At 36.9% G+C, this 23304-nt stretch overlaps 1 pseudogene; it reads right to left on the bottom strand.

Annotated features, from left to right (window-relative positions):
- Positions 1-12618: 12618 nt before the first annotated feature.
- Positions 12619-13556, bottom strand: LOC116668097 (annotated as a pseudogene).
- Between the last annotated feature and the right edge of the window lie 9748 nt (positions 13557-23304).

Here is a 23304-nt window from a genome sequence, read left to right as displayed (position 1 = left end):
TCTATCTTAAGTTCAAATTCCATTCTCCCTCTCTGAATAATATATATGAAAGCACTTTGAGAGACTGCTAAACAAATGCAAAGTATCATTCTCCATCTCTCTTTATGGATCTAGTCTATGTAAAAGTCATAGCCATACTTGAAAAGGTGATATTATATTATGTTGCATGGGTTATTGAATAAACATATTGCCTGAGGGAATCCTTCAAATACAAGGTTCAGTATTAGACCCCTAGGGGAATTAGAGTGTGACAGACTCAGAGAAAATAGAAGGCAATTTAGGTGAGAGTGCAAAAATATTTTAATATAGGTTCAGTGTAGTTTAGTGGGCAAGCTTTAAACTAGTAATTAAACTAGGATGAGGCTTTTGATCTCATTCTCATCTAGATTATGACACTCATAGCTGTATCTCAATTTCCTCCTCTCTAAAATGATTTTAGTAATTCATACCTTACAGGAATTGGAGAAGATTAAGTTAGCTAGTTAGATTAGACTAGTTAGTATAGGTGAAAGTGTTTTTAGTCAACTGTACACAATACACCAAAGCAAGGAATTCTCCATTCAAAGGGGGAAAATACCACACTGTTAAGGATTTCCTGATTATGGAGGGGAGGCAGATTGGGAAGGGCACACTAAGTTAGAGTGCCCTTAACCACAGTAAAAAAAAATTACTACATAGGAAGAAGGATTTTCATCTAAGAAATAGTTGATGCGGGTCTCAGTTTACCTCTTGCTTTCTAGATTTGCATCAGAATGGAGTGAAAAGAGCATTTGGTTCTAGAACTTGTTTGCTTTCTTACTAAGAGTGAGTCTGAGTTCCTAGATGGAAGGCAGAGATGGGATCTTACACATTTTTGTATTCATAGCTCTATGCAGGTACTCAATAAAGTCTATTCACTGAATGCCCTTGGAATGGTTACTTTCCCTAAGTGATGTTTCCTCTATTTGTAATAATAATAATAATAATAACAACAACAACAACAACAACAGTAAACTGGCTACCATTTATTGAGTGAGTACTCTGTACAGAGTACTTTGCATGTTGTTTTGTTCTGGCCTCACAGCACCCCTGTTAAATATTATTCCCATTTTAAAGGTGGGGATTCTGAAGCTCACAGAAGTGATTTAAGATTATAACCATCTTACAAATTCATTGGAAAGATAGAATTAAAATTTTTTAATGTGTTTGTGCTTTGAAAATTATTTCAGCTACATAGATGTAATGCTGCTGCTCTTTTACTTTTTGTTTCATTTGTCAGCTGCTCTAGCTTCAAAGATTTTGCCCTATTAACAGCCTCCTCATTGAACCACAAGGATGAGATTTAAGGTACACTGTGTCCCAGAAACGCAGATTTGGTGACGACAGGACGTGTTGCTAGGTCATTTTTGATTGGGTTAGATGTGCCTATGGTGTCCCCTCGTAGCAGCTGCTGGGAGCGGGGAGAGAGAGTGAAGAAAGGGGACCACACGAATATTTGATGAATAAAGCCCTTTGTAAATGTTCTTCCTGGAGCTTCTCCCATCATCTCGAAGTTAAAATAGACTAAGATAATGAAAACCAGGAAGTTCAGATGTAAAGCTAAGATTCAAGGTTGGAACATCATCAGTCTTAACTGGTGCATGCAAAACCATAACATCTTTTTTTGAGGGGGGTGGGTAATTAAGTTTATAAAACCAGTAAGCGCTGTGGGACCAGGACCATGAGTTTGCTCTGAATCTTGGCTTCTGTGGAGCTGCGATTCATATTCTCTATAATATACAGAGTTGAAATACTTTAAAACTTCATAACATAACAAAGACAGATTTATAATTATAGAACAGCAGCATCTTTCACTGGAGGAGTGGTAAAGTTAGAAGAAAACTGCTGATTATCATGGAGAGTTACCTTTTACTTCTGACAACTGTATTTCTCCTTGGTTTTAAAAATACCCTTTTATGGAGCAATTTGACTTGATGCAATTTTTTTTTTCTGCTTAAAAATTTAATAGGTGACTTGGAAGAAGAATTTGATCATTTATTGCACATCTACACATTCACTAATAATGATGAAAGATTTATTGGTTGTCTAGTTTATCTGAGAGCGAGATGAGCCACAGCATAAGAGAGGGTGGAGAAACTGGGCTCAGTGCCCAGGATTTTTCTTTGCTATTTGGATCACTGTGTTTGCTAGAATATTTAATTAATCCCACTCTTGGAGTAATGCTTATTGCTGATGGCCATTACTGAACTGAAATATTAAACCATATGTAATATATCTTCAATAAAATTTAAATTTAAAAGTCCTTAAATGATGTATGTATTTGACAGTCCTTAATGAAAACTGACTAAAGGAATTTCAGAGAATGGATAGGCTTCATAGAAACAATTCTTCGCATTCATGTGGAAGGAAGTTCAGAATTATAAAGTTAAACATAAGGAATTAGCACAACATTTGGGGTAGGAGTGTACCAATTCTTGGATATATGGTTTATTTTATTGTTGTTAAATATTTGGCTCTTCTACTATATCTCTAGTGAAGCCTTTCCTGAAGTTCTTTAAGACCAGTTCTTTCTGGAGTACAGTTTGGCCATAGTTAGACCATCAGGGGACTCTCTGATAATTCTCTTTTGAGTAATTCAATACATAGCATGATTTTCTCTTATTATTGAACCGATGCCTCAGCAAAGGGTTGGAGGAATTCTGCTGTTTGTAGCGAAAAATCTTGTGCCAAGAGCATTAACCTTGAAGTTCTATACACTTTGCAGGTCAGGCAATTACCACAGTTATCCTATTTACTTATTTAAGGATGTGGCAAGATGAGCTCCCAAAAAATGGACTGATAAATGTGAGTGGGGGGGGAAATCAATTTCTTCTTTTTTTGAAAGGATAGATCCAGAATTGCAATGATGGAAAGAATTCTAAGATTCAATTAAAATATCTCTTGAACAGACAAATAGTCTGATGTATTGGAGTGTGCCTGTGCAGTCAAGAGGGATAGAATATTTGAAATGAGGCAATACTTAAGAATTTGATCGAATCCGGTGGTCTTCAAACTTTGTAAAGCCTTGAGTTCCTTTATTCAAACAAAATCTCCTATATTTAATATGTAAAACAGGTTCAAGGGGGAGCTATTCTCCTTGAAGCCAAAGAGGTCGCACCTGTTCATATGCTTCCTCGTCTCCCTTCCGAGCACAGTTTGAAAATCATCTTATCCAACTTTTTCATTTGAAAAACATTCATCCTTGAAAACGAATATTCATTTCCAAGAAGAGTGAACTGACTTATCCAAGGTTATATAACTACAAAGAGTCAGGGCTGATTCTTTGCTCTATTGCATACTTTCTATCTCAGACACTATTTCTACTTCTTGCTTGGAACTCTGGGGAGAGAGCCACCAACCCTCTCTACTAGAATACTAGGGAAAAATCATGTGGTCAGGGGTTTTGAAGACAGGTGGGGAATACAGATCACAAATATAGGACAGGCATTCATTGATTATCTGTTATGCGCAAGGCATAGCTTGAAGCTATAAAGGATATGCAGAATTCTAGAATAGAGGAAGAAATCATATCTTTACTATTCTTTGCCTTTTATTTTCTTCTTAAAAATATGGACAATGTGATAATTTAAAGAATACATATTGTACATTCACATAGTGTTTTTCAGCATGGGCTCTGGAGTCAAGAGTGCCTAGTTTGTTTGTTTGTTTTTAACTGAAGTATTGTTGATTTAAAATGTTGTGAGAGTGCCTAGTTTTGAAGTCTGACCCTGACATTTACCTTTGGCAAATTACTTAATTCCTCAGCATCTCAGTCCTCTCATCTGTAAAGTAGGAATAGTAAATTACTTACATCATGTAATTCTTGTGAGGATGAAATACATATTTATATATAACTTAGAATAGTACCTAGCACATAGTAAATACTAGGTAAGTCTTAGCCGTAATTACGATTATGATTATTATCGTATGTCACTCATAGTGAAAATTCAAAATCATTGTTTTGGTTTTGTACTTCTTATGTATATTTTTAAATAAATTATATGGAAATTATATTATGAATAGCTAAGTTACCAAAGCATTATCAACTCAATTTGGTAATATTCATTTTTTATTCTATAAAATGGTATGGTATGCTATATACTTGTCTTATATAAGTTTGGGCTGCTATAACAAAGTACCTCAGACTGAGTGGCTTATAACCAACTGAAATTTATTTCTCACAGTTCTGGAGGCTAGAAGTCTGAGATCAGGGTGCCAGTACGACCAGAATCTGGTGAAGGCCCTCTTCTGGGTTGCAGACTGCCACTTCCCACTGTGTCCTTACATGGAGGAAAGAGCAGAGAGCAGGAGCAAACTCTCATCTCTTTTCTTGTAAGGGCACTAATCCTGTTCATGAGGGCTCCACCCTCATGACATGTTACCTCCCAAAGGCCCCATCTTTCCAATACTATCACATTGACGGTTAAGATTTCAACATATGAATTTTGGGGGGACACAAACATTCAGTCCATGATAATACTCTAAGATTAATGATAGTTCTTATAGTATATATAATATATACAGTATGATGCATTTCATTTACAAAAAATAAGACTGTGGGCATAGACAATGTCATATGTATCTCTTCATGTTTCTAGAGTTTAGCCTTGTATCTTGCACATAGAAGGCAATCAGAAGATGCTTGCTATGTCATTTCTACTGTTAATGGCAAGATCTCTTCTCAATTTCAGTTTTCCTTTCCTAATTTCAAACTGTCAGCCTAATTATAATATCTTCTATACTAATTTCACTTTGTTCCACTGGATCTAAATTTCATAAATTTGTTGAGCCATGAATAAAAGCAAGAAGCAAGCACATGTAGGTAAGAGCCATATGCATTGCTTTAATGAATAGTCATTGCGACATATGGAGGAGGACTGCCCGATTAATTATTGGGTTTGATGGAGTTGCTTCCTGCCTGAACGAGTCAGTCCAGGGGCCAATTTATAGTGGCAAAATCCTGTGATGGGCTGGTCTGACCGATAAACAAAGTAAATAAATGAACCAAGTTGATTCAGTAGCTCAGATAATTTGCTAGATTGGCATGACAATATTACATTGCTTCTTAACAAGAAGATTTGTATACTTTTTGGAAGTATATAGAGTCTCATGGTGAAATCCCATTTACATATGTTTTTAGTAATTTAATAAATTTCTTCAGCACATGTAAAGCAAGTATTTTTGTTCCTTTAGAGCCAGTGGTGAAAACTGTGAGTCATGGTAATAGACTGTCAAATGAACAGGTATTTTTTAGACTTTTTATAGTCATAAAAATCATGTGTATTTAGATAAACAAATTAAAATCCCACAGGGTATAAAGTGAAAAGTAAATGTCTTCCTGCCACTCCTAACTCCCTAGTACTTCTTCCCCAGCAATAAGCAGTATATCATCTTTTGGATATTCTTCCAGATATTTTTAATCATCTACACAAGCAGGACCAAATTTACCTATTTTCTTGCAATTTGCTTTGTTCTCTTTACAACATACTATACACATTTCCATATCAGAACATATAGATCTACCTGATGAAAACATAATTGTGCAATATTTTTCCCTATGAATATAATAATTTAACAACTTTCATATCAATAGACAGTATTTTGCTGTTACAACTGGTGCTTCAATGATCATCTTTTAAATAACATCTTTGGACATTGGTGTGATTTATCTACAGGATACATTTCTTGAAGAGGAATTGGGCAAAAAGAACATGCATGTGCCAAACTGCCTACTCAGAATAATACATTAAAATGTCAGCTTTCTTATTTGGTGTTTTACTATTAGTTTGTTACAGAATTTTATTTTATCTTCTCACAGATATTTGTTTTTTTCTGCTTCTCATTATGTCTGAGCTCTACCCAAACATCCTTTGGAGAACCATCTTTTTCCCATGTAGTTGGTGGGGCTCCATTAGGAATAGATCGTGTGACTCAGTCCCAGCCAGAGTATTAAATCCTCCTAATAACATTGTTTATTTTAATGCCTTTATTTTTTCCCCAGTTTTATGAGAAATAGTGTATATTTAAAATGTATAGCATAATGATTTGATATACATAAACATTCTGAAATGATTACTACCATCAAGTTAATTAACACATCTATTACCTCACATAGTTGCCATTCCTAATAACATTGTTGATTCAGGGGTGGACCTAAGACCTAAGTTGTTCCAAAGCTCCAAACTCAAAAGAAAGTCACCAGGAAGAGCTGTTGTTTATTTTTGGCTGGAACAAAACCAGGTTGGATGTAGGCATGAAGTTGCTGAATGTTACATTGCCTCCTTGTGGCATATCAATATGGAGGAAAGTTAAGCTGAGAGCTGGAGGCAAATGGTGGGTGCCTCTGGACCAAGTTTAGATGAAAGCCAGAACAATCTACCTCTGGATTTTTCAGCTGTGTGAAATAATAAATCTCACTTTTTGCTCAATCTGGTTTGAGTTGAGTTTTTGGTCACTTATGACTGGAAGAGTTCTATTGGATGTTTCTACCTGTTTCTCCTAGCCCTAATACACTAGAAAGTTTAAGTAATTTTAACAATTTCCTTTTACTGAGTACCAGTTATGTGTCAGGAACTGAACTAGATGCATTACATGCATTATCTCAATCCTCACAACTATTCTTGAAATGCATAATTATCCTTTTACTTTACAGGGAAGGAAAAAGAATTCCAGAGAACTTAATTGTCAAGGCTAGACAGCTGGTAAGTAGTGAAGATTCATATTTCAATCACTATGATTCTCAAACCCATCTTTTATCCTCCCGGCCACTATTTTGCTAAGATTTAGAAATTGGAAGCTTGAAAATGTGCAGCATCTGTGCTATGGGTTATTGTTTCAGTGTTTTATTTAATATTTTGCTTGTATGATGCTTTGCATATTTCTAAAAGAATTTTATACATTAAAAAATATCCAGATGCTAAGATCTGTTTATTTTCTCTAAACACTGTGCTGCTGTGCTTGAAATTTAGTAGCTGTCTAGTGAATCGTGAAGTTTGTTAGACTTGATAGGACCAAATGTCATACTGTTTCCAGACCAAGTTAATGCTAAGAAAGTAATTCATGTGCTCTGGCTGAGAACAATTTTTCTCAAGAAAAATTCACTTCATAGTAGAATTATAACTGTACGGGACACTGATAATATGGTTAATATCATTTAGAGAAAATATTATTTCATGGATGATTTAAAAAAATACACAAGAGAAGATGGTCCATCTCTGGAGAGAAGAAGAAATTAGTGGGAAGAAAACCCCACAAAAATCTAGGTATATTTGAAAGAAGGTACACAGGCTCTTTTACTTCAACTTTTGCCCCTAAATAAACTCTATTTAACTAACACTTACTTATCAGAGTGGTAGTAAGTATCTTTAGTTCACTCTGAATTTACTACTTTGGTGGGAAGTATATAGGACATATCTTTGGCTTATATAGCTGCTTAATGTGTTTTCAAAGCTGTTCATATTAGCTTCTATGTTTTACCTTCCAGGGCGTCAGTTGGTGTTGAAGATCCCTCTGCCTCACAGTCATGGAACTCCAGATCAGGAAGGCATGCTGGTAATCACCTAGGCTAGCGTTCCCTAAAGTGTTTTCAATTATACTCCTTCAGGATATTAATAACAGGATTTTATTATTTTTTAAAATTTCAAAGCCAAAAATGATACAGTTAGAACTTGTCATAGCTCTACTCTTTGGCTCTACCTTCCATTGTTTGGTTTTATTCTTGAATAAGCTTGTCTGTTGGGCAGAAAGCCTGTCAGTAACTTCCAGGGCTACATTCTTCCAAGTGTGAATCCAGTGGAAATGAATGAGCAGTTTTATCCCGATATTCTCAACAAAAGTTTTTATTTATTTATTTTTTTGACATTTTAATTATAATGTGTCTTGGTGTGCTCCTCTTTGGGCTAATCCTGGATGGGACTGTCTGCACTTCCTGGACATGGGTGACTGTTCCCAGGTTAGGGAAGTTTTCAGCTATTATCTCATCAAATATTTTCTTGGTCCCTTTCTCTTTTTCTCCTCCCTCTGGGACCCCTATAATGCTAATGCTAGTGCACTTTATATTATTCCAGAGGTCTCTTAAACTGTCTTCATTTCATTTCATTGTTTTCTCTTTTTTTCTGTTCTGTGGTGGTGATTTCTGCTTCTCTTGTCTTCCAGCTCACTGATTTGTTTTTCTGCCTCTTTTAGTCTACTATTGGTTCCTTCTAGTACATTTTTCATTTCAGTTATTTTATTCTTCATCTCTGTTAGGTTGTTCTTTATTTTTTCTATATCTTTGCTAACAACTTCTATCTTCTTGCTTTAAATTTATTTTTATTTTTTAATTGAAGTATAGTTGATTCACAGTGTTAGTTTCAGGTGTACAGCATAGTGATTCAGTTATATCTACATATATATATTTCTTTTCCATTATAGATTATTACAAACTATTGAATATAGTTCCCTGTGCTATACAGTAGGACTTTGTTGTTCATCTATTTTATATATAGTAGTATCTGCAAATTCTGAACTCCCATTTTATCCCCCTACCCTCCTCCCCTGGTAATCATAAATTTTTTTTTCTGTGTCTGTGAGTCTGTTTCTGTTTTCTTTTCTCTCTCTTTTTGAAGTATAGTGAGTTTACAAAGTTGTGTCAATTTCTGGTGTACAGCATAATGTTTCAGTCATACACATACATACATATATTCTTTTTCATTATAGGTTACTACAAGATATTGAATATAATTCCTTGTGCTACACAGTATAAAATTATTGTTTATTTTATGTATAGTAGTTCATATCTGCAAATTTCAAACTCCCAATTTATCCCTTCCTACCCTCTTTAACCCCTGGTAACCATAAATTTATTCTCTATGTCTGAGTCTGTTTCTATTTTCTAAATAAGTTCATTTGTGTCTTTTTTTTTTAGATTCAACATACGTGATATATGATATTTGTCTTTCTCTTTCTGGCTTACTTCACTTAGTATGATAATCTCTAGGTCCATCTATGTTGCTGCAAATGGCATTATTTTATTCTTTTTATGACTGAGTAGTATTCCACTGTATAAATATACCACAACTTTATCCAGTCATCTGTTGATGGACATTTAGGTTTCTTCCACAACTTGGCTATAGTAAATGGTGCTCTTATGAACATTGGGGTACATGTATCTTTTCGAATTAGAGTTTTCTCTGAGTGTATGCCCAGAGTGGGATTGCTGGATCATATAGTAACTCCATTGTTAGTTTTATAAGGAATCTCCATTCTGTTTTCCATAGTGGTGCACCAAATTACATTCCCACCAAAAGTGTAGGAGAATTCCCTTTTCCCCACACCCTCTCCATCATTTATTGTTTGTGGACTTTTTAATGATGGCCATTCTGACTGGTGTGAAGTGATACCTCATTTTAGTTTTGATTTGCATTTCTCTCAGTAAAAGCCTTGAGAATTCACTCTGACTTTGCTTTTTTTAGGTGATATACTCTTCTCACCACCACTGCCCCCACCCTTGCTCAATCAGCATCATCTGGAGGTGGGAGGTGTGCCATACTTTGGCCTCACTTGGATTATGGGTCATCTGTCACGCTTAGTGTCAGGGCATGGACGTCAACCCCAAAGGATCTAGATGGACTGAGAGTAGAGAAGGGTTGATTTCCAAATGAATAGCAGAGGTAGTTGCTGGAAATAGGATGAATAGACACTGGGCAGTCACAAAGAGCAAATGCCCATTTCATGTGCACCTTGAATCTCCAGGATGATGGGTAGAGAATGCAAACACAGGCACCAATGGAACTCCCCAATCCCCGTCACTCAGAAATTTGCCAGTTCAACTTGGGAAATCCTGATTCTACAACAACAACCTTATTTGGAGAGATACTCCAAATGATGAAGAAACTGAGGTTGAAAGAGATTAAATGACTCACCTGAAGTTTCATGGATGTTTATTAGAGAAAAGGCAGTCACTGTGCATTGTGGGCTCTGATTGCTTGTCCACAAAATCTTGATTTTTCTACTCAGGCATCTTTTCCCTTTCCCCTAAAGGTTCCCTTGTTCTACAAAGCAGGAAGATCCCTGAGAAGACCACAGGGCTTCTGTACATTCACAAGTGCATGGGAATGTTGGCTCTAAATTTAGACTTTTTTTTTAAATGACTGTTGTCAGGAAATGTATTCTTTTTGGCATTTATTCCTCCATCCCAGCCTGTTTCTTATTTTAACCTGTAGAGTCTGAACTGCCTTATAACCTAGGGCCAAGTTTATGTCTATGCTGTGCAACAAATGAATGATGTGACATTGGACTCATTACTCTTCTCTCCCTGGGCCTCAGTTTCCCTCACTTAAAAAATGAAGTGAGGGTCAGGAGGAGGGTATAGCTCAAGTGATAGAGCACATGCCTAGCATGCCTGAGGTCCTGGGTTCAATCCCCAGTACTTCTGTTAAAAAATAATTAAATAAATAAACCTAGTTACCTTCCTCCCTCAAAAAAAAAAAAAAAAATGAAATGAGGGTGGAGTCTAGACGTAGTCTAAGGCCCCTTCCAGCTCTGCCATTCTGGTCTGTGTCTCCTCAGATTCCAATTCAATAGGTGACCTGGGTTTGGATCCCCTACTGTGTGTGCCAAGCTTATTATTTGGATTTTTGACCTCTCTACCTTGTTCTTCCACCTAGATCTATTGAAATTTTTTTTTGTGATATATATTAATATTCTTATTTTTATTAGTTTTAAAATTACAAAAGTGACACTGTTCCTTGATCAGAATTAAATCATGCTGAAGAAGAAAACCAGAAGTTTTCTTTCATGAAGCACACTCCCAATCACAATTCCTTCCCTATTAACAACTTGGTACAGAGATCTCCATATATTTATTGCATTAGTATCTTTCTTCCTCTGTCTTTCCCCTATTTTTCCTTTGGGTTCTTCTATTTGTTATCAGCCCGTTCCTTTGAGCTCTCATCTTGCCTTAGTGATATTTGTAACCTCCACGTTGCTGCCTTCATACTTGGTTTTAGCCCAGTGCTTTATTTGACCCTCATTACTCTAGGCTAGTCATTTTTCTCCAGAGAGTGCCAGCTTCCAGGAGTTCCGTGTTTCGGTCCTGCTCCCGCTGTTGTTCCCTGGCTTTCCAGAGCTGCCCAGTACAGGGAGTAAAAGTGGGGTCTTTAGAGCCAGGCTCCTGACTTCAAGTCACAGCTCCAACACATACTGACTCTGTGACCTTGGGCAAAGTACTTCGCTTCTCCAGACCTGATTTTCCGTCTCTGTAAAAAGGGGTACCGTTAAAAGTGACCTCATGGATCTTGTTAGTGTTCAGGGGGTTTTGCATGTAATCTTTTCTCAGCCTCATCGCAACTTCCAACTCCAGTTCAGGTCCTGGCACACTGTAGGTTCTTAAAACTGTTGATCCTTTTTGCAAAGCACTTCACATTAGCAAATTGAATAAGCTACATTGGCAGATACAAAAACAACAATGAGGTCCAAAGGGGTTGAAATAACTTGCTTAAAATTACACAGATAGTAAGCAACAAAGCCAGGATTCAAAATCAGATATTTTTTGGCACCAGCTTCCTGTGCCTCTCCTACTCTCGGCAAGGTTAACCCATATTTTATTTATTGGGAACCTTTGATACACTCCTGATGCTCATGGAGGCTTCTGCCCTCCCACTTGGAACCTGGTTGGTTTACTCTTTCTTAGGCATGTCTTAATCGGCTTCTGCTTCTAAACCCATCCCCTTCTACTAGATAATTAAGTGAGAAGGTCCTTCCCCTCCTTAAAAAGGACTAGATCTTATATTAAATACAGAGTTTACTCTGATTTCAGAGTCTTTGTTACTCAAGGCAGAATGGTTAGTAGAAAGGGTATTGAACTAAATGGGTCCAAATGTTGATTTTTTTCTTTTAGTAGTTACATGGTTTTGGCCAACCCAGTTAATTTCCCTGAGACTTAGTTTCTTTATTTTTTAAACACGTATGATAATATTAATAATATTTGCCTTACAGGATAACTATGACACTGGGGGTCAAGTATGATAAGTGCTTGGGCATAGTAGATTTTCAGTAAGTCATTGTTACTGTTGGTAATAGTTATTTCAACTTGTGAGAGACCAAGCTGTCACAGACCCCGAAGATATTTGATATTATTTTGGGGGCTAATCTTTGAGTATGCTGTCTTTCAGTTGTGTTTGTGAAGGGTGGGGGAAGAGAGTGGCCTGGTGAGAAGGGCACACATTTTGGATATAGATAGGCCTGGATTTGGATCTGGGCTGTGGCAATTACCAGTTGTGCAAACAGGTAGGCTGTTTAATCACTTAGAGAGCTTCAACCTCTTCACTTGAAAAAAAACAGGAATAACAATACCGATCTCATAAGAGGCTTTTGAGGCTTACCTGAAACAGTATAGGTAAGGCATGGCAGTGATTTAAAAAATATTTGTCCTTCATAAGATGTCGTTACAGAACATCTCAATGTTTGTTGTATTTGTCATTGTATTCCTCTTTGTGCTCTTAGCACTCAGCACTACTGTCACAAAGTAGGAAATAAAAAAATGTTTGTTGGACTGAATGGGCCCTTGAATTGAACAGTATAAACACTTTATACCCAAATTGTTTTTTATTTTTGTTTTTAAAGAAACTGAGGTTTATTTTCTATCCACCTTATTTCTGTTTTCTGTTTAAGAGCCTGGGGAGGGACAGCTTAAGACTGCTCAGTGGTTGTTCCTACACGTTCAGTGGCCTGAGCGGTGGGAGCTGCAGACCAGTCCTCAGTGAAGGCCGAGGGCGCCCGTCTTCTGCAGGGAACTGCTGGGCGGGCACAGAGGCACCTGTGCCTTCAGACCCATCTGCGACCTTGGGAGGAGTAGCAGTGAACTCGGGAGCTGGAGGGACTCCCACACCCTGACGTTCCTCCTTGGTCATGGCCTTCTCGGCGGTGGCCTGCTCTTCCTTTTCAGTCCCTTCACGACCTCTGTAGAAGCAGAGATCAGGTGTGACCTCCCACGGATGTTGACAAGGGATGGTACATGTGCAGAACTTCCTGGGCCAGCATCCAGCACATCAGACCCACTGAGGGAGCTCCCTTGTTGTTTTAAGGGTGACACTGTCCACAGGGCATGGAGTGTGTTTTACGGGGAGCAGTGGTAGGTGGGTTAACATCCAGCGCCTCTGGGAGAGGCTGGTGGTCAGCCCTGGGATCAATACCCACCAGAATACGCGGCTCCTGGAAGGTTGCCTGGATCTGGTTTGGGAAGGCTCTGGGAGAGAAGCAGCCAGCAATAGGAGTGGCCCCAGTGGCAGCAGCAGCCTTCAGCTTAGCCCTCCGGCCGGTGTTTTTAGAAGATATGACACTGATCGGCCAGTTTTAAATGGTAAAATGGCACAAGCCATCAGCAGAAGCTTCTGCTGGGTCCCCTTCAGATCTATAATGTAGAGGCCATCACTTTTCCTTTTGTAGATGTACTGTTCCACTGGGAAGTCAAGGTTGGTGCCACCTGAGTGGGTTCCTGCTGCAAGAAATTTAAGGACATCCTCCTTCCTTATCTGTAAGACACCAGAGACTCTCGACATTGTGAAAATTTCCCTTTAAGTTATTATGGAAACTCAAGGCAACACCATCTGGACCCCCCTCTGGGTGGTGACAAATGGTACACCCAAAGTTTGATTGCTAGTACGTTTGCTCTTCTGTGGCTGGAAGCCCTGAAAAATAAAATGTTAAGGGAGTTTTATGCTGAGTAAAACACCCAGGCTTAGAAACTGGTGTGCCTAAGACCTCGAATTTCTTTCTGGCTCTCAGTACGAGAGTCATGATTATTTCCCTTGCGTCATCCTCTGCATGTGGCTTTTCATCTTACATTCTGGCTTTGCTCCAGGAGACGACACACTGCCTTATGCCAGGGCCTGGTGAAAGGTAACACCCGTGATGGCCAGGCTGGGAGGAGCTCACTTAACAGCGTGGGTCGCTGACTGCACTTTTCAGTGCTCCACCTCAGTGGGGTAAAAGCAAGAGTGAAAAATTCCAAAGGGGCCTAAAATTTAGATTTTGGACTGATAGTATAAAGAGAAGGCTTTTTTTGCTCTGAATTGCTGCAACCAAGAGTGAGTTTCTGTCATTTCCCCAAGAAATGAAAAATGGAATTTATGATGAATGGTGGTTAAATAAAGTGATCTGGACTTATTCTTTCCAGCCTAGTGAGACCCATCCCAACCTTTTACAGACAGATTCTTTAAAGACAGCATGAGAAACCTCAGTGTCCTCTGGAGGCTTTTGTAAATGGATGCCAGCCCAGCCTTTATTTAACTGGCTTTATAAGTCATGTAATTGCCCATCTTGGTATAACCTCTTCCCAGACTCTGCTTAAGTGAGGACAAAATGAGTTGAAGTTTCTTCTCTTCTGCTGGAAATACTGAGCTAGAGTGTTTTTTTGTTTTTGTTTTTGGTGGTGGTTGTTGTTGCTTTAACTTCATCTTTTTTCTTGTTGCCCTTGAATTTGTTAAAGTTTCTCCATTTCTCAGTATTTTCCCCATCTGTATAGATTATGTTTGGTGTGGTTGATGTTCACCTCAATCCAGTTCAGCAAACTGCAGCAAACATCTACTGTGCTCCTGGTCAGTACAAAGCATGCTGGTGCAGTTTTCTAAAGCTTCAACGTAGTCTTTAGAGTGGCAGCATCCAACACATATGTGGCTATTTAAATTAAAATGAATTAAAATGAAATGAAATAGAAATTTCAGTCCTCAGCTGTCCTTGCCACATTTCCAGTGCTCCACAGCCGTATGTGGTGAGGGGCTACCGTGCTAGACAGCACAGGTATAGAGTGCTTCCTTCACAGTGGAAAGTTCTATCGGACAGTGCTGTTATAGAGATTATGAGTGTGGCCTCTGGAGACAAACTGCCTGGGCTTAAAAACCTGGCTTTGCCTCTTGTTAACAAGTAAATTCACCTTCTAAGTCTCAGTCTCTTCATCTGTAAAATGGAACTAATAATAGTAGTTACCTAACAGGGAATTTGTGAGGATGAAGTAAAATGAGGTACTTAGAGACTTAGCGCAGTCCCTGGCTCATAGCAGGCCACTAGGGGAAGGCCTGGGGGAAAGGGAAGTTGCAAACAGCAGTGTCCAAATAGTGGCTTTATTTAGTGGCTGAAATAAGATACAAAATAATTTCTCTTTTAGTTAAAAATCTGGAGGTAGGCAATCCAGGATTGGTATGGCATGTCCAGTTAACAGGATGAGATATGCATCTGCTGTCTCCTTAGGTTCTGGGAACTTAGGTTCCCAGAAGTTTCCTCTTGACATTTCCACTTGTATCCTATTGGCCTGAATTTAGTCACATGGCCACACCTAGCTGCACAGGAAACCGGGGAACAATCTTTTCTCTGTGTGGCTGTATTTCCAGCTAAAATTTTTATTACTGATAGAAGAAGAGGGAAATGGATATTAAGGAAATCTGCTACTAAGAGACAAGACTGAAGCCGGGTTACAGAGGTGTTTAATGCAGCCTAAGGAGTTTGTACAAGTTTGCTTGGGCTCTGTGGAGCTTTGGATATTCTCCATGTAGGGAGTTAATACAGTTAAAGGCTGTTCATGGTAATGGACTCTGACATGGTTTCTCAAACCAGCGATACTTACCCCGGCAATACTCAGACACTTTCAAGAACAGTTACTTTCAATTAAAAACAATTTCTCCCTTAATCTTCCAATATGCTTTCCTGCTCTCCCTCCTTTTTAAGAAAGGGGAAAGGTAACCTGAGGGGAGGAAGTGTGAGAAGGCAGCCCTTCCACCTGGCAACTCCCCCTTGACTTCCTCCAGTGTACCACCTGCCCTATCAAAAAGGGAGGAGAATGGAAATCAGTTCTTTGTTGAGGGTGGGTAGCGCTGAATAGAGTGAATTGGTATCTTTTTGTTATCAAGATAGTGTGCGCTCTCTCTGAGCACTTGTGCTTACCTCAGGCACTGATTTGTTGGTGGTGCACCCTGCTAAATGCTAAGCAGCTTTAAGACAGAGTTCAGATCTTAACTTGAGTCCACGTCCGCTGCAATTAACACAGTGCCTAGTGCGTAAGGTTATGGAATACCTGGATAAACGCTGAGCACATGAATGCTGCCTAGATTTTGCTGGCCTTAAAGTAGCTGTACTAGAGCTGAAATCCTCATACTGTTGATTATTGTTGAGTCTGTGGTGAAAGCATTCCAGGCAAAGGCTAAGAGAAAGACTTGTGTAAGGTGGTGACATAGTTGTCCACCTGGAATGTGCTTCTGCCCAGAGTCCACTGGACAGTGTAGCAGTCAGATAGGTCAAATAGTTTGTGTTCAATCCTGGAGGCTGTCCTCTCTTTTCTTACTTCCTTTTGCTATTCTAGGCACTGGTTTACTAAGACAATAAAAAAACCTACTGAATTTGTGTGCTTACAAGATATATCCTGAGGGAAGCTGCTCCAGTAAGATTTTTAAATCCAGAAATATTTACAGAATCTGTGTGAAGCTTTATGGTAGGGGTCAGAAGAAAAAAAAAACCCTTGCTTTCAAGGAATTTATAATCAACAAACATTGTGCTAGGTAGTAGGGATCTAAATATGATTGGCTAGGCCCCTACCCACAAGGGGCTTACAACATAGTATGAAAAACAGACAGATAAACAGACAATTACATGTATTATGATTTAGTGTTTGAACCCTTCTCAGGGCCAAATGTACATATTTTTGGCTAAAAATTTGTAGAAATTATACATTTGAGATTTTGTAAAATCTGCAGACACATACTAGTTAAGTAATGTGTAAAATGTTTTCAGAGAATTGGATATATTTCAGGAGTGGCAGTGATATGATATGCAACCAGGAGAGAGAGAAGGGGGGGAGGAAAAAAAGAGGGTTGATCATTTTGAGGTGACATTAAATTATCTTTTGACACCTGCTGTATCTTTTTTATAACAGAAAATGGAAACAACTCTGTCCTTGACCTTCAAAAAGAAATTGACTTACCTAGCTTAACTATTCAAACAAACAACTGTGTACTCTCTTCAATTCCTATGATGATTTTGATTTACTGTAAATGACTGAATTTAATGAACTAAATTATGCTATTTAAATGCATTTTGTGAATGGTATTGTAGTTTGTTACAAAGCATTATGTCTATGCTAAATTGTGCTGTAAATGATATGGCATGGAACATATGTGCTGTATTCATAATTTAACTGTTGCTGTGGAGTGTCTTCTTGGATAGGACATACTGAAAAAGGAGCCTTTATTTACCTGGTGAAATGAAGGTGATATCTCAGCAAATCACTAGGTCTTACTGACCTTGGCAGAATTACAGTGCTAATATTTTCACATGGATGAACTATTCTTGAACAATTTCTCTAATGTATATGGCAGGAATAGGCTTTCCATTAAAGCTGGATATATATGGTATATCTTCTCTTTCCATATTTTTCCCCTTCAACAAACATTTACTGCAGTCATAGCAAGGATAATTCCATCTCCATTAAGGTTCATGTTTTCTCCTGGCCTCTCAAATGGTAGAGATAATAGAAATCAAGGGTTTGTCCTGCAGTTATGCTGGTGATCTCTGAAAGGACTTGCATTAGATAACACCTCGCTCTTCTTCTTTCTGAATAATTTGAGAGATTTTTAAAAAAAGAATAAATGCTGAGGCCAAAATACCATCTTTATTACAGATACAGGCTATGTTGACTTAGTGTGGGTGCCAAATGGGCTTTCTAACAAAATCCTGACATTAGCTATACTTACTTACCTACTAGGCCCTGGGCTTTCTTACATGGAAGAACTGCTGAGGTTAGATTTTTAACATGGAAAAGCAAAGGATTTCTGCTTTCTGTAGGTAGGCTCACCTCAAGAGAAATAAAGAGTTGAGCCAATTGTGCATTCTTTTTTTATTGAACTATAGTTGATTTACAATGTTTCAGATGCACAGCCAAGTGGTTCAGTTATATATAAATATATATTCTTTTTCAGATTCTTTTCCATTATAGGTTATTACAAGATATTTGAATATAGTTCCCTTCCATCCAGATCTGCAAATAATACTAACAATTTAGTTTTGTGTGCTCCAGTAAGATTTTTAAATCCAGAAATATTTACAGAATCTGTGTGAAGCTTTATGGTATGAAGTAAATTTGTTATATAAAAATCAGATTTAGGTTAAAAAAATTCAGAAAATGATTAATTCACTCAAAGAAATCTTTTGCATAACAAGTTCCCCAAATGCCCTTTAAACATAATTAGAATGAAAAAAAATGTTGCGTTTAGATCTAAGGTCTCTGGAACACTTCAAGTATATAAAACGAGATACAGACATTTAGAAACTGCGTGAAGGAGAATACAATTACAGAAATAGACTTGTAGATGAACAAATAGAAACAGGTGAAAGGCAATGTAAAAAGGCTCTCTGAATATTCTCACGTTTAGTGGGTTACAGGCATGCTCCAAGCTTTCTTTTTTGAGAGTTAGTGGAGCTTGTGGCTCAGCCTAAGAAGTTTAAGTATTATTTCAACCAATCAGGTGTTCACAGACTCATAAAAAAGACACGTCAGGTGTATGCCAGATTTTACTAGGGTTATCCAGAGCAGAACTTGAATGAAAAACTTTAAGAAAATTCTATTTTTGTTTTTAATCCATTCCAATGTCAGGGATTCCCCCCCCCCCCCCCCCTTTACTATCTAAACTAAGCCTCTAGCTAGATTCTCACGGAAGAAAAGGCTATCACCTCTTTGTCAGGACACTCCATGTACACAGGGTCCCTTTCTCTCAGGATTATTAAGACCCGAACCTGCAACTATTTTATGGTGATACTGTTAAGACCTGGGAAGTGGGAAGTTTCTCTCACTAATGTTATGCCCTCTTTTATCCAAGTGAGTCAAAGCCGGTTGAGGGATAGAGGTAGTCTTGCCAGCACTTACTTGTTGGTTCAGGCTCTTGCCTCTGCACTTGTGGGGGCCTAGTTGCTATTTTATAGTAATGTTTTGGCGCATAAGACTAGGTGACCTTATAATGATAATAAGAGTAGGAAACATCTCTTTATATAAAGTCAAAAAGTAAAGAATAGAATTAATTATAAAACTTCTGAAATATCTTTCATACTTGTGGCAAAATTGACTGTTTGTATTAGGTTAAAAATTACTCTTAGAAGAAAATGTTATGGGCCAGTGTCATAGGAACCAAGCACAGCACTGACTTTGGATCAGGTCTGGACAAATATATTTTGGTTTTTTGCTAAAGACATTTAAAATGTATTTAAAATGCATTTAAAAGTTTTTTTTGGGGGGAGGGTCTATACTTCAGTGATAAGAGAGTGTGCTTAGCATTCATGGGGTCCTGAGTTCAATCCCTAATACCTCCATTAAAAAATAAGTAAATAGATAAACCTAATTTCCATGAAATAAAATAAAATGAAATAAAATAAATTTTAAAAATACTTTAAAAAATACGTTTTAGCCTACTTGATTTATGGTATCCCTTGATGTATCTTCATGTTTCTTGGGTATATAATTTGCATCAAAATTGGAAATTTTTCAGTCATTATTTTTTCAAGTGGTTTTTCTCTTCCCTTCCTTTTTCTCTCCTTCTCGGACTCCAGTTACCCACATATTAAACTGCTTGAACTTGTCCCACAGTTCATTTTCTTTTTCCAGTTTGTAGTGTCAAACTACTGTTAATCCTATCAAATGTGTTTTTCATCTTAGACACTGTATTTTTCACTGTTAGAAGTTTGATTTAGGTCATTTTATTATCTTCAGTGTCTCTCTTTACCATGTTCATGTGTTCCTCTGTTTTCTGGAATATATGGAGTATATTTATAATAGCTGTTTTAATTTTTTTTCTCTTAATTTCTAATCTGTTTAATTTCTGGGTTTGTTTCTATTGATTGATTTTTATCCTCAGTGTGGTTCATGGTTTCCTCCTATCATGAGACCTAGCGAATTTGGGTGCTAGACTTTGTGAATTTTATGTTGTTTAGTGCTGGATTCTTTTGTATTCCTATAAATATTTTTTGAGCTTTATCCCAGGGCATTCAGGTAACGTGGAAATAAATTGATCCTTTTGAGATTTGCCTTTAAATTTTGTTAGGGCGGACTAGAGCAACTTTTAGTCTAATTTGTCTGCTACTGAAACACTGTCTTTCTCAGGTCTCTACCTGTTGCCTTATATATTACGAGCTTTTATTTTTGTTTTTCACCCTGGCTGTTGGGAGTGTGAACTATTCCCAGCCCTGTGTGAGCTCTGAAAATTGTTCCACCTGCTCTTTTCCAGTGGTTCATTTTCCAGCCTCGGATAGTTTCCGCGTACATGTGTGCTGATCAACTCTGTATGAGACTTAAGGGGTACTCTCTGCAGGGCTTCAGAGCTCTCTTCTTTGCTGCTCTGGCACTCTCTCCTTCATGGCACTCTGTCCTGTGATTCTGGCCACCTTGGCTTCCCCACATTTTCAACGCTGTCTCTCAATTCAGGGAGACCACCTCATTTATTTTGCCTTCTCTCAGAGATCACTATCTGCACTGCCTGTTGTCTCATGTCTGAAAACTATTATTCCATGTATTTGTCTGCTTTTTTAGTTACTCCATTGTAGCCAGAAGTGGCATCCTAAAAGTCAGTATATTTGAAGACTCAAGTGAGAAGAATGCTTTCCAACTTTCTATTCGTATACCCTAAAAATGTTTAACACACTGTATTTAAAGGCATTTATATAAACAATTGAAATCTTTCTTTGGGGAAATTAAAACAACAAAACTTGATTGCGTATCATGATTTCATATTTTGCAGATGTTAATATTTAATCATATGCAGAGCCATTTAGCTTAAGTGCATTAATGTAACTCATTTAAAAGAGGCCAGTAATTGTCCTATTAACTCTCAGCCTGGATGTTATCTGCTCTGCCCTGCTAGTAAGGCCAGAGGGGGACTCTTCTATTGGCACCCACAGAGATTGCTCTGATCTGTTGAAAATCCTGTTAAAATCTAATTACTTAGGAGAATCAGCCAGGGAATATCTAATGAGCTCAAGGAAACTCACTAGAAGAAATTCTGTGTTACTAACGAATGAAATGTCTTCTGTCTTTCAATTATACTGGTACCATATGAACATAATTGCTGCCTTATAAAATATGACTCTTGTTTGTTGTTTTTTAATTGTGTGTCATGAATTTTTTTGATCGTATGAAAATAACTTAATTTCCTATGGAGGACAAATGACAGTTTAAAGCTCAAATAGGCATGCTTTATTTCCTCAAGAAGATTTGATAACTTGTTCAAATAACTTGTTATCAAATGCTTAAAAAATATACATTATTTAGTGAAACCACTACACAGGTATGAAAAACTTGATTATTAAAAAGTAAAAGAACTTGAATTTTTAGACTAGAATGAAAAACTTATTCATTGGGAAACTCTGGAAAGGATTATTCTCTGCAATCATCTTAAAAATATTGCCAAAAAATATGAAAAGTAAAAATTCACTTGTTTCACTTATTTTGTGAGTATATCTTTGAGACTCCAAGTGTAGTTTACATTTCCTTCTCTCTTTAACAGTTAGCAATATCTTTTTTTCATATCTAACCTAATTTTGTATTTCAACTTTGTTGACTTTCCACTTTTCTATATTTAAAAAAGTGAGTGGTTGGTTAACTATGGGGTTTGGAGTCAGAAAGACCTGAAGTATTCAAATTCTAATTCTTCTCTTTACGATGAATTTCTTAACCTTCTGAGTCTCAGTTTCATTTCTATATAATGGGGACACTAATTAATATGTTAAAATTGTTGTGCTGATTTTGTGAAGTAAAGCATGTAAAGTGCTTAGCACGATATCATTCATGCTGTAACTGCTCAAGAGATGGTAGTTATTATTTTTGAAGACTAATTAAAATTTGGTATAAGAAAGAATTGTGATATCTAAGATTCATTAAAAACTAATGTAGGGTGAATTTCTATTATCCTAATGTATTTCTATCACCATGCTCATATTAAATTTGTTGAAAAAATTAAAAAGGGTCTATTTTTAGTAGCATGTCGGTGAACTTCATTCCAAAGTTTATCAAGTTTTTAGCCAGTGTGTCATTTTATGACATAGATTGATTTCAGCAGATGACACCAGAAACAAAATGTGGCTTGGTGATACATTACTTAGAAAAATACCTGTCTTTCTGATAAATTATTATTGGAATATTATATGATTTTAATGATTGAGGAGAAAAGGACTATTACATATTATTTCAACAATTAACAATGTAACTATTATTTAAAATGATTATCTGGCCTATAGAACTCTGGCAGTAGAAATACTTAAATTGGCAGTGCTTTTATTTTCAGTCATTTGATAACATGCTAAAATTAGATTTTCCCTTTTGCCTAAAATATAGATTAAAACACTTTTTAAATCAGACTATTGGAAATTGATATATAAGTAGCCTTATAAAATGACTGTTGTGTATTATAACTGGGCAAGGAGGGAGAATTATTATGGTAGTGTTTTCACTTAGAACACTCTCTTTTATACTTAAAACTCTTCTTGTATAATCCATTAGTTCTTATAGCAATTTTATGAAGTAGCCGTACAGTACTGCATTCAAAACAATAAAAAGAGACAGAATTTTGGTACAGGTGTAGCTCTGATTATATTTCTAGTGTAAAAATATACATATAAAGTATAATATACAAACTAGGATATCTCCATAAAAGAATATTTAAATATTTAAGATAATTTGCTAACATTTTGTTAATTTAATACTTCACATGGATTTGATCTTAAAAACAATCTGATTAAGAGATAATGAATGATATTACTTGGTGGGAGAAGAAGTTAGAATTGAATTTACAGTAACTATTTGTTTAAAAGTTTATATATAATAAATAAGCATGGTGAATTTATTTTATCTGACAGAAATTATTATTGCTATAATCAAAGATCAAACATCAGCTAATTTGTTCATTTAACAAATATTTATTGAGGGCTTATTATTTGCCCTAATGGGAATGTAATGTTGAACAAGACAGGCAGGGAAGAGGAATTAGTAGATTCATTATTAAAGCTAATATTTTGCCACAGTGTCAGTTCATGAAACTGTTCACTCAGCTGAAGTGTCTGGCAGAAAGTGCTTTGGTTGTTGCTATTGGCATATGAAACTACTTGCTAAACCTGGCTTTGCTGAGAAATTCATATACGTAACTTGATTATGTTAGCACATCGTCATTAACCAGTTTCTGTTGATAACAGATACAAATGCTTTACTTTGACAAATAGAAGTGAAAACAAAAAAGAGGTAGTCTTACATCTTTCTTTGTGTCTTTCCAGGGTTGTGCTCTCTGT

The sequence above is a fragment of the Camelus ferus genome, chromosome 13, assembly GCF_009834535.1.
Source record: "Camelus ferus isolate YT-003-E chromosome 13, BCGSAC_Cfer_1.0, whole genome shotgun sequence".
Taxonomy (NCBI): domain Eukaryota; kingdom Metazoa; phylum Chordata; class Mammalia; order Artiodactyla; family Camelidae; genus Camelus; species Camelus ferus.
Note: the sequence above shows the minus strand (reverse complement) of the source record. Positions and strands in the feature narration are given on the sequence as shown.